Source organism: Stegostoma tigrinum, chromosome 27 (genome assembly GCF_030684315.1).
Source record: "Stegostoma tigrinum isolate sSteTig4 chromosome 27, sSteTig4.hap1, whole genome shotgun sequence".
In the NCBI taxonomy this organism is placed as follows: domain Eukaryota; kingdom Metazoa; phylum Chordata; class Chondrichthyes; order Orectolobiformes; family Stegostomatidae; genus Stegostoma; species Stegostoma tigrinum.
Window position 1 is genome coordinate 31,810,626 of NC_081380.1, and position 12,352 is coordinate 31,822,977.

General features: G+C 41.6%; 1 long non-coding RNA gene across 2 annotated transcripts in view; it reads right to left on the reverse strand.

Annotated features, from left to right (window-relative positions):
- Window positions 1–3,819: 3,819 nt before the first annotated feature.
- LOC125464711 (uncharacterized) overlaps window positions 3,820–12,352 on the reverse strand; it is a 28,916-nt gene continuing 20,383 nt past the window's right edge. For both annotated transcript variants that reach the window (XR_007250069.2, XR_007250067.2), the window contains exon 3: window positions 3,820–5,758. This is a non-coding gene — a long non-coding RNA (uncharacterized LOC125464711). The remainder of the gene's footprint in view (window positions 5,759–12,352) is intronic.

Below are 12,352 nucleotides of genomic sequence, written 5' to 3' on the forward strand. Positions count from 1 at the left end.
TTTGTGCTGATATTAATGTGTTTAACAAGCTTTAATCCTCTCAATTGGCAACTCACTGCTTCCCAGTAAGAAAGCTGCTCCACTACTCAGCAAACGCATAAAAGATGTAACAAATTGGTCCTGGCATTGAGAAAGGCCTCACTGGATGTCTTGTGGGATTCTGCCACTAAACCACCCTTAGCCCATATTGTTTAGGTCATGATAAGATTCCATTCACTGTTTTCAAACTTAATGGAAAATTCCATCATATTATGACCACTTTACCCTGATTGGTTCTTACAACAATATTTTTATTTACTGCATTGCAAAATACCAGATTGAGCACAACCTGTTCCCCCACTGGTTTCTCAATGTACAGCTCTAGAAAACCATCTGGTACACACTCCAGGAATTCATCCTCCACTGCATTAGTGATCATTAGATTTACCCAGCATATATGTAGATTGAAGTCACTCATGATTATTGTATTATTCTTGTTAGATACCCTTCTGATGTCCTGGTTTACACATTAACTCCACCTAAACAGATTCTACATCTTGAACAAAAACAGAAGTTGCTGGAAAAGCTCAACAGGTTTGGCAGCATCTGTGAAGAAAAAAAATCAGAGATAACGTTTTGGGATCTGGTGACCCTTCCTAAGAACTACATCATGTTTTTTTTTCACTTTTGAGAGCCTTTCTAATGATAGCTTGATCAAGTCCATTATTATGAACATTACCCGAGCTCATCCACAAATTTTGCCTTCCTAACTGTTGAATGTCCTTGAATATTCTGCCCTCAACCTTAGTCACTTTGCAGCCATGTCTCCATAATAGCAAACAATATCATACCATTCATTCCATTTGTGACATCAGTTCACTGTTTGAGCTGTTCAATGTATTGACAATATTTGATAAATTGTACACTCAGCAAAAAGATAAAACTTGCCATTGGTGAAATGGAAGAAATTTTTTGTAAGCTTTAACACTCACTTCCCTTTGTTCAGTGATAACCTATCAGTGATTTGGTCTCTGATCAGGGAGAGAAGGGTGTGACTGCTCTGAACTGAAACAAATTGCTGTGAAAAGTCAGCAGGTCTGGCAGCAATTGTGAAGAGAGAAAGCAGAGTTAATATCGGGTCCAGTGACCCTTCTTTAGAACTGGCTGTAGCTAGGAAAATGTTGATGTATATGCTACAGTGGGAGTGGGGGTGGAGTAAATGGAAGTCGGAGATGGAGCCCAGAGAGAGAGAGAGAGAGAGGGAACAGCAACTGAGGAGACAAAGGAATGTCTAAAGGTCAGCCTATGAGAATCAATAGCTGCTAATGGGGACCATTAGTGGCTGACCATGGGCTGTTTGTGGGACCAGTCCATGTGATGACAAGGCCTGGTGTGTGAGGTTAGGGAAAGGACATGGGAGAAGGAGTTCAAAACCTAAAATGACTGAACTCAACATGGAGTACAGAGGACTGCAGGGTCCCCAAGTGGAAAATGAGGTGCTGTTCTTCCAGCTTACACTGAGCTTTGCTGAAGCACTGCAGAAAGCCTCAGAAAGAAATGCTGCCCTTAAGAACAAGGTGGTCTGCTGAAATGACAGGCAACTGGAAACCCAGAGTCATTTTTGTGGACAGAGTATAGGTATTCTTCAAAGCTGTCATCCAGTCTATGCTTCAACTCCCCGGTGTAGAGGAGACTACATTGTGAGCAGTGAATACAGTAAAGTAGGTTGTGTGAAGTGCAGATAAATCACTGCTTCACCAGGAAGGTGCGCCTGGGGCCCCAGATACCAAGGAGGACAGAAGTAATTGGGCAGGTGATACACCTCCTGCGATTGCATGAGAAGTTGCAGTGGGTGTGTGGGGAGGTGTTGGGAGGGGTGGAGGAGTGGATCAGGGTGTCCTGGAGGGAACAGTCCCTGTGAAAAGTTAACAAGGGAAGGAAGAGGAATATGTATCTAGTGGTGGCATCCTGGCTGGAGGTGGCAAAAATGGTGGCTAATGATCCTTTGGATATGGATGATTGTGGGGTGGTAACGGAGAACAAGGGCTACCCTATCACTGTTGTGGGAGGGAAGAGAAGGCGTGAGGCCCAAAGTGCAGGAGTTGGGTTGGACACAGCTGAGGGCCCTGTCAGGTGGTAGAGAATTCTCAGATGAGGAAGAAGGTAGCCATTTTGGAGGCCCCTCTGTCAGAGGTGGCATCTTCAGAACAAATGCGACAGAGATGGAGAAACTGGGAAAACGGAATCAAGTCATTCAAGGAAGAAATATGTCAGAATGTACAGTCAAGGTAGCTGCAGGAGTTGGTGGGTTTGTCCTGGATGTTAGTGGCTTGTCCCCAGAAATGGAAGCAAAGAGATTGAGGAAGGGAAGGGAGGAGTCAGTGATGGACTGGGTGAAGGTAAGAGGAGGTTGGGAACAGGGAGTGAAATTGATAAACTTTTCCATTAGGGAAGCAGTGCCGCTGATGTCATCAAAGTACCAGAGAACAAGTTGTGGGTGTGGCCAGAATAGGACTGGAACAAGGAATGTTTCCCATACCCCACAAAGCGACAGGCATAACTGGGGCCTGTACAGATACTGATGACCATCTCTTTCTTAAGTGAGAGGAGTTAAAGGAGAAGTTGTAAGAATAGACTCGTATCCCCTGGATTTTAGAAGGGTAAGCTACGATTTGATTAAACCACCAGAGGTGTCTTGGTAAGGTGAATGTGGGACTAAACAGAACGTGGTACTATTGTTTAAAATAAAGCACCAGCCTTTTAAGACAAGGGATTTCTTTTTTCCTCATAGGCTGTCCTGGGTCTTTAGAACTCTCTTTTCATGTGAGTCCCTGAATATTTTTAAGGCAGAGGTAGATAGATGGATTTTTGATAAACAAGGGGTTAAAAGGCTATTCAAGGTAGGTCAGAATGTGGAATAATCAGATCAGCCACAGTCTTATTAAATGGTGGACTTGAGGGACAGAGAGGCCTAATCCTGCTCCTAATTCAAATGTTTAATACATTTGTATGTAAAGGAGTTGTGTTACCATATGAAATTTACTGTCAACAAAAGGGCATTGATAATGTGTCCAGTCTGGTTCATTAATGATTTTGGAGGTTTAAAATGTTTGCCAATCTTGGACTTTTCTCAAACATCACCTAAGCTCTTTGGGCTGAAATACTCACGTCCATTATGTGAAGAGAATACACATTCCATATAAAGCACATAGAATGTTCATTAGTGTGAATATCCCAGCAAACTGGGGTGAAGATTCTTCTCTCAGTTTCTTTTATATCATTTCTCTTCCAATTTGGACTATCTACTTCAGCCAAGCGATAGCTAGATTCAGAAAAAAATATTTTTGACATAACAAGATGTAGGCCTGAATGAATACAGCAGGCCAAGCAGCATCACAGCAGCAGGAAGGCTGACGTTTCAGGCCTAGACCCTTCTTCACAAAGGGTCAGAAGAAGGGTGTTGAGGCCAGAAATGTCAGCTTTCCTGCTCCTCTGATACAGCTTGGCCTGCTGTGTTCATCCAGCTCTACAGCTTGTTATCTCAGATTCTCCAGCATCTGCAGTTCCTACGATCTCTAAAATATTTTTGACATGTTGTCCAATGCTGGTCAAAGTTACTTTGCTCACAAGTTGTTGGCATTGGATATTTCCTGAAATCAATTATGTTTGGCTGAATTCACTTTTCTGGGGGTAGTGATGTATATTTCAAATTAGCCCTTTGGTAATCCTGAACTAAGAGTGATGAGGCCTTTCAGTGGATTTTCAGTTCACAAACTTTGATGAGTGGGGATTGAAATAACTGCACAGAGGCCAGTATCTCATTAGCAAGTCACCCTTTATTTACACATCCACAGTACACTGGCTGTGGCCAGGCAGCTCAGAGCCAGTCCCAAGAATGAGGAGGTTCTCTGAATCTCCTGTTTATATCTGTCAGCCCTGTTTGGCTTGGGTTAACAACCCCAGTCAAGGATCTCATAGTCAAGAAGTCCAGCTGACCCTCATTCCAATCATTACAGTTGAAAGAAATGAAAGGAGAGAAAAACCTGTTGCTCCAGGAAAGATATCTCTTGGACGTTCGATTCCAATGGTTTTATTAGGCCCACAGACTCTGTCTTGTGGCCTTCTTCTGAAAGTGTTGTAGACTTAGCATCTCCAGTCAAGCAGGTTTTGTTCTTTGAAAATGCAACAATTTTCCTGCTGCAGACAATCTTCTTTGCTTTTAAAGCATTTATTTCCAAAAACATAGATGTAGTCCAATCTGTGAAATTCTAAATTATCATTTCAGGTAGCATGCCTTCATAACATTTTTATTGTCTATTTTGCACCCAGCACTTCAACAGAATGGAAGTTACAAGGTGAGTAATAAAAAACAGCGCTGTTTACTGCAGGCAACTGTTGGTAGCGAAATGTGCCAGTGATTTTCTGGTGAAAGTTCATTTGAGTTTGAGCAGAAGGACAAGAATGTCAGGCTGATTGATATGGCTACCATCCATTTTCACTGATGTGGAGGTTCCAAGAAATCCTATCCTAAACACTCACTCTGCTTACATTACAGTACATCAGTATCCTCTGGGAAATCATCAAAAGTCCATTTCAGGATGCACAAAGGACCAATGCAAAAAAATTGTCAATAGTTGCTTCATACCAAGCACTGACATAGCTGAACAGCCCAGAGAATAATTTAGTTTGTTTGAAGGGATAATATCTTTTAGGGAAACAAATGTATCATGCTTACCTGCTCTTCCCTATCTGTGATTCCATACACACCACAATGCGGTTCATTCTTAATTAGCCTCTTAAGTGACCTAGTAAGCCACTCAGCCTAGTAAGCTGTATTTATGAGGCGTCAACTCATCATCATCTTCTCAATGGCACTTGGGAATGGCCAATAAATGCTGGCCTTACAAGTGATAGCTGAAAACCCAGGAAGCATTTCCAGTTGAAGCATGTAATTAATAAAAGGCATGTGGCACTCAACCCTCACAACTTTTTGGCTGGGATTTAACTGATGTGAGTTCTCCATCACCACTTACTGGGTAAACTAAATTCTACCATCATCTTCTCAATGGCACTTGGGAATGGCCAATAAATGCTGGCCTTACAAGTGATGTCCACATCCTATGAATGGCTACACAAAATTTGGCTAATATCAGCTGGGTTATTGGGATTGATGCTGCCAAAACACACTGGGCTTGGTTGACAGAAGAAATGATTTCACTTGATTGCTGCAGGTAAATCAGTCTTATCCTTAGCAATTGTATATTTTGAAAGGGGGAATTAGGGTTGGAAAGCATCGGAGTAACGTCTGGAAATGTAATCGGGGAAAACCCACAAATCATTCCATGATGAAATATAACAATAACTGAGGACACTTAATCAGTGCTGGCAGTATAGTATCAGTTGAAAATCTAAGACTCAATTCGCTAAAAATCTCATCAGTGGATGTACAGTGATCTCCATATCCTTTAACACAAGGGCAGCATACTATGTGGCTGCCAGAAATTTGAGACAGAAACTGTAAATACTCAGAAATGCAGACAGCATCTTGCGGAGAGAGAGAAAAACAGAGTTAATTTATATATTTTGCTGTCTCCGCAGATGGTTCCTCACCTGCTGAGTATTTGCAAAATTTTCATTTCTTCTTCATTATCTTTTCATATGTTTTCACTCCTCATGTTGCCTCTTGTTGATCAGTTGTCGACAAACACTGACTGAGCATCTTGACTCTTCAAAATGGAGACTGTCCAGTGATTCAATCTCAGCTAGCTTTCTATAGCCACTGTTATGACCATTCGCATGTGATTCAAGCAAGAGAAGATAAATAGTTAGTTCTCCTTCACAACGAAGCATAGTACATTACCACAATGGATTATTCCATGCAGTAAGATAGCTGAAAACCCAGGAAGCATTTCCAGTTGAAGCATGTAATTAATAAAAGGCATGTGGCACTCAACCCTCACAACTTTTTGGCTGGGATTTAACTGATGTGAATTCTCCATCACCACTTACTGGGTAAACTAAATTCTACCATAATTATTTTCACCCTTTATTATAGAAGCTTTCTAATGGTTAGATGCTTTTTCTAGATGAATATATTCAGTTAAATAACACGCACTTTGCACTCATTTGCCAATCTGTGAACACACAACTGACTATTATAATTATATACAAGCGCACTAGCTGCTTGTATTGACAATGGTGAGTCAGAGGGATTTAACTACAGCATCTGAAGTGCAGCAGCTAAAGTATAACACAATGTCAGTTTGACAGGATGCAAATGTGACATTTGCAGAAAGATTGTGTTACACACAGGACTTTTAATATTTACCGATGCAAACTAACAGATCTCTGAGTTAGGGGACCGGTTGGACCATCTTTTGCAACACATAGGCCCCCTCATTTTTCTCCTCCTCCTCATTCAGCCTGTCAAAGTGTCAAACAGACTTTCAAAGCTAAGGTATTTTAAGAATTTTGTGAATCAGATCCTGATCCTACCATAGCAAGTTAAATCAGGAATTACAAGATGGAAACAAGAGTACAATTGCAGATCCTATCAATGGTCGAATGGAGAACACAACACCCACAGGATCTTCTCCTTCATTTCATTTGTTTCAGTTATGCACTTATTTCCTCCATATCCAGTGTAGTAATGGACATTTTATGCTAATGCAGAGATGCACAGCTAGATGCCCTGTCTATTTATTACCCATGCTAATTACTATTTTGTACTATCGTTGAGCTATACAAATTGAAATGTCTGAACTTGATCCCACTGTGTGCACCGGACAAATGACATGCTGAGGCTTCATTCTAACAAATCAATCCTCGCACAATTTATTATCTCTGTCGGCAAAGTCATGAGCGATCAACCTGTATATCTATCTAGGGTGCACAAAATATCTTGTTTTTGTTTGCACTTCCTGTCTGCATGTCCTAGTGTGATTTTGTGTGTGTTTTTTGTGCACACTCAATAAATTCCTCCTTCTGCATTTATCAAGGATTTTTCTAATATTGACTCATTGCTTTGAAAGATTTGGCAACTGGATTCCCATAAATATATCAAAATGCTTTCTTTTCTGCTTCACTTATTTTCTCAGCATTTGAAATTTCTGATGTCCAAAAACTTACGTTCAAACAAAATTCAATTAAGCATTCCACTACAACCCAATTACATTCATCCACAGAGGTTTCTGTATCCTTCAATTCCTTCATAAAAGGTTTTGCTTGAAGATCTCAGCCTCTTACCAAATCTGCTGGTTTTGATATCTTTTGTCCAGGTCAATGGCCGAGAGGAAATTCAATTATAAGCATGTACTGTACATCTCATTTTCCAGAATGCAACAGCCAAGTTAATGCAATATTTTGATTCTGGACTATACCGATTTCTACTCAGTAACTCCTTTCTGTGTAACTTGTAAAAATGAGGGCTAAGTTTAAAAGCTCAAATGAAGTGAAACAAGGTTCCTAAAGGAGCTGCTTCTCTGTGAGATTAAAAACAATTATAATATAGTATTTGTGTACTAACTATTAGCTTTTGTGTCAGATAAAATTTACAAAAGAAACTGACAGAATGAGAGTGAGAGTTCATGCAAATGTTTCATTTTCTCTTTAAAAAATGAATGTTTAAGCTACTCAATAATCTCACCTCTTTGTTTTGTTGATGGTTGTGAATGCGTCATATTCATTTTTTTCACATTGGAGATGTTCCTACTTTTAACATCTACAAATAAAGTGAAACATTCCTCTCTCATTCCAATTAGGTTTTAAGCTCAGTTTTGAAAACAAAATTAAAGGATAGGAAAAGAAAGCAGAAGAATTTGGATTAAGTGAGTTGACAGAGGGAAGAGTACTTGAGAATGTTGGGATCGGAGACAAAGTGAGAAGGTGTTGAACGAGAGCTGGACAAGAGAGGGATGAGAGGACAGAGATGGTATTAAAGAGGGTTTGAGAGATCATAAAGGCATTGAGTCCCTCAACTTCATAAATTGTATGCTGAATCTTCCTGGAAATAGAGACTCGGACTGTTCCCAGGACCTGAAATCCCCACCCAAAGGCAAACATTTAGATTTTTGCATGGGGTGTCCCCTAATGATTAACCTGGAGGCAGGTTCTCTACCCTGTTATGGTTGTAAATAATGCAATGATAACTTCAGCTCTCATCTATACATTAAAGGTTTTAGCAAAGATCTATAGCTTGGGTTGTCAGTAAGGTTGACTTGCTCGCTGAGCTGCCTTGTTTTCATTCAAATGTTCCATCACCTTGCTGGGTAACATCATCAGTGAGGCCTCTGAACTTTCCTTAGTATCAGTACACTCAGATAATGAAGGCCATCAGTTTAACTGGGACAAGGTAACCATAGTAGCCCATGCCAAACATAGGCACGCACGGGAATTCCTACAGGCATGGTTCTCAACCCATAATGCAATCAATAAACAAAAAGAATTGGACCCCATATACAAACCCATGCAGCACAAAACTGGAAATGACAATACTCACCATAACGGACCAAACAATATAAATGCCGAGCTGAGTAGAACAGCATTGCATCAGAGGCCTCACCGATGATGTTACCTAGCATGGTGATGCAATGTCTGAATGACAACAAGCCAGCTCAGCGAGCAAGTCAACAACTTCTCATCTATACAATCTAAAGCAAGCTACTTCATTTCACTTCAAAGGAATCCAGAGAATGATAGGCAGATTATAGCACTTGTACTTGCTTAATGTTTTGAAATTCAAAACAATGTTGTTTCTAGCCTTTGAAAAGGGTCAGACTCCAATTGTATACTGCGTCATGTTTTCAAACAGCTGGATGATGAATTATTGACTGCTAGAAGGGACAGTGCAGACTGTTCCTGATTTCATTGCCTTTCCTGCTCCTGATTAGTTCTTGATGTCAGACAGTACAAGTCATTCTGCTCTTTGCTTGGATTCAAAAGGCCACTTGGGGATTTTTCATTTTGGAGTTGATTACACAGCACTTACAGAGTCATAGAATAATAGAGATGTACAGCACAGAAACAGACCCTTCCATCCAACTTGTCCATGCCAATCAAGTATCCTAAATTAATCTAGTCCCACTAGCCAGCATTTGGCCCATATCCCTCAAAACCCTTCCTATTCATATACTCAATCAGATGCCTTTAAAATGTTGTAATTGTACCAGCCTCCACCACTTCCTCTGGCAGCATATTCCACACACGCACCACCCTCTACATGAAAAGTTACCCCCTAGGTCCCTTTTAAATCTTTCTCCTCTCACCTTAAATCTATTCTTACTAGTTTTGAACTCCTCTACCATGGAGAAAAGATATTGACTGTTCATCCTAGCCATACTCCTCATGATTTTATAAATCTCTATAAAATCAGCTCTCAGCTTCCGACACTCCAGGGAAAATAGCTTGAACTTATTCATCCTCTGTCTATAGGTCAAACCCTCTGACCCTGGCAACAATCTTGCAAATCTTTTCTGAACCCTTTCAACTTTAACAACTTCTTTTCTATAACAAGGGGACCAGAATTGACTGCAGTATTCCAAAAGTGGCTGAACCAACGTCCTGTACAGCTGCAACGTGACCTCCCAACTCCTGTACTCAATGCACTGACCGATAAAGGCAAGCGTACCAAATGCCTTTTTCACTAACTTGTCTCTCCCGTAACTCCACTTTTAAGGAATTAAGAACCTGCACTCCAAGACCTCTTTGTTCGGTGACACTTGTTGCTTGTAAATTTCATATGCTTGCAATCAAGTAAAGAAAGGCTGAAGAAGGTGACAGAATCAAATTAATTTTGGATAAAAAGCTAAAGACAATAGAAACATTAGAATTTATGACTTTGGCCTAAATCAAATGGCCTAAGTTCCATTGGAAAACTATGAACGTTCTTCAAAGATAAGCTGAAGCTCACCTTGAAAGATGGTAGCATGAACGTGAATGACTGGGAGGAGCTACCTGGCAACTGCTCGGAGTGATTACATCTTATCTGTCAAATTGCATCACATTTTGATTGTAAAAGCTGAGAAGGAGAGAAAAGGAAGCAAATCCTGCACTCTGCATTCCACTATCTCAGGATCATCCAGCCCAAAGTCCCACCATCTCAGGGTCATCCAGCCCAAAGTCTCACCATCTCAGGGTCATCCAGCCCAAGGTCCCACTATCTCAGGGTCATCCAGCCAAAACCCCACTATCTCAGGGTCATCCAGACCAAGGTCCCACTATCTCAGGGTCATCCAGCCCAAAGCCCCACTATCTCAGGGTCATCCAGCCCAAGGTCCCACTATCTCAGGGTCATCCAGCCCAAAGCCCCACTATCTCAGGGTCATCCAGCCCAAAGTCCCACCATCTCAGGGTCATCCAGCCCAAGTCTCACCATCTTAGGATCATCCAGCCCAAAGTTCTGTGGGTCGAAATCAGCCTGCTCAGTCAAGTGAAAAGACACAGCAGAAAATCACAACAGTTTTCTCAGAAAAATCTTAGAAAATATTTAATAAGACACAGGAAAACTGATCACTCATAAATCTGTCTCAAACCGGAAGCTGCCACTGAGCTGTGTCATCCACTGTAGTAATGACTGAGCCCAATATTCGGGCATGTACAACACTGTAAGGCAACAGTTGCTCTTAACCTCTAGACCATAAGGTAATTCCAGGATATAAACAGTTAGCACAAGCAATATTATCCAACCTGATGTCAGTAACCCTAACCCTAACCCCATTAACTGCATAAAATATGGAACCATCAAGGATTGTCAGAATGATCTGATGACCAATTTTACATGAAAGACAGTATTCCTTCATTGCTGCATTTATTTCACTGTATCATCCTCAGCAGAGAAGCCATTAGGTAAATGAAGCAGTGTTACTGCACATGGGGTGCAATATGAAAAATGGCTCTCAGGTGCTGGTGAGGTAGGAGCACATCTATAGCAACACTGAAGCTCCTGTGGCAGTGCTTCACTTTCCATTTCTCTGGCTTCAAACCATCCCCCAGCCATCCACGATTTATGACTTTGAAGACACCACTCCCACAAAGTTTCTCAGTAGCACTGATACAATTGCTACTGATACAGCTCGGTAATCCGAAAGAGGTCAGGTCTACAATTCCTATTTGAAAGAATGTAGCACGGTCGGAGTTAACAGTGGATCAGCGAGCTGCACATGCATACCTGCATCTGAAGGTCATAGGTTCAAGTTCCCCTAGAGGGGCTTTGACACATTAATCTAGGCTGATAGTTTAGTGCTGCACACTTCTCCGAGGTGTTGTATTTCATAAGGAGGTGTGAAACTAAGTCTCAGCTGTACTCTCAGGTGGATACAAAAAAAATCCAATGGCCTTATTTAGAAGAGCAGGGGGTGTACTCTCCAGTGTCCTGGACAATGTTTATTGCTCAATCACCATCACTCCAAAGTCTGCATTACAATGTGGTCGCTCCTCAAAAAATGCATAATTCGCTATAATATTCCTTGGGCTGTCTTGAAATTTATTTTATTTCTTTTCAGAACTAAAGACTTAATTTTAAAGATGCTGGAGACATGCAGTCAGCATTCCGAACTGACCTTAGCTTAGTGAGGCCCAGGAAGTGTCTTCTCACACACCTTGACAGTTGAAGCCAGCCTGCTCTGCAGACTGGCCGATCTGCAGGCACAAGGCTCAGAGACAAGGGAACTATCCTCCACACTCAGGTAAGTTGTGAGAGCGAGGTTGCGGAGGGTATCACAATCAAGGCAAAGGGAAGAGCAGATGAGGCTAGAATGAAAGGAGAAAAAGACCCTGAGAGAGAAGATGCATCAAAAAAACTTTTCATCTGGGGCCTTTACTTATCTCAAATTCTCCTCCTGCAAAGTCGGCCTGTCCAGGAAACACTACCAGTCTCCTTTCACATTCCTCTGGGTAGAATAGCAGCTGGGTCACAAAATATCATTGTAACCCAGGGCAGCACAGTGGCTCAGTGGTTAGCACTGTTGCCTCATAGCTGCAGGGAGCTGAGTTTGATGCCACCTTGGGACTCTGACTGTGTGGAGTTTGCACATTCTCCCTGTGTCTGCATGGGTTTCCTCCAGGTGCTCTGGTTTCCTCCCACAGTGGAGGTTAGATGGATTGGTCATGCTAAATTGCTGCATAGTGTCCAGGGGTGTGCACGCTAGGCGGATTGGTCATGCTAAACTGCTCCATAGAGTGCAAGCTGGGTAGGGTTAGTCATGGTAAATGCAGGGTTATGGGGATAGAACGAGAGGGCTGGGTCTGGGTGGGGTACTCTTTGGAAGGTTGGTGCAGATTTGATGGGCCAAATGGCCTCTTTCCGCACTGTAGGGATTCTATGACATAGCAAAAAACCTGATCTGCATGATTAAAACAAAAAAAAACACCAGAAACA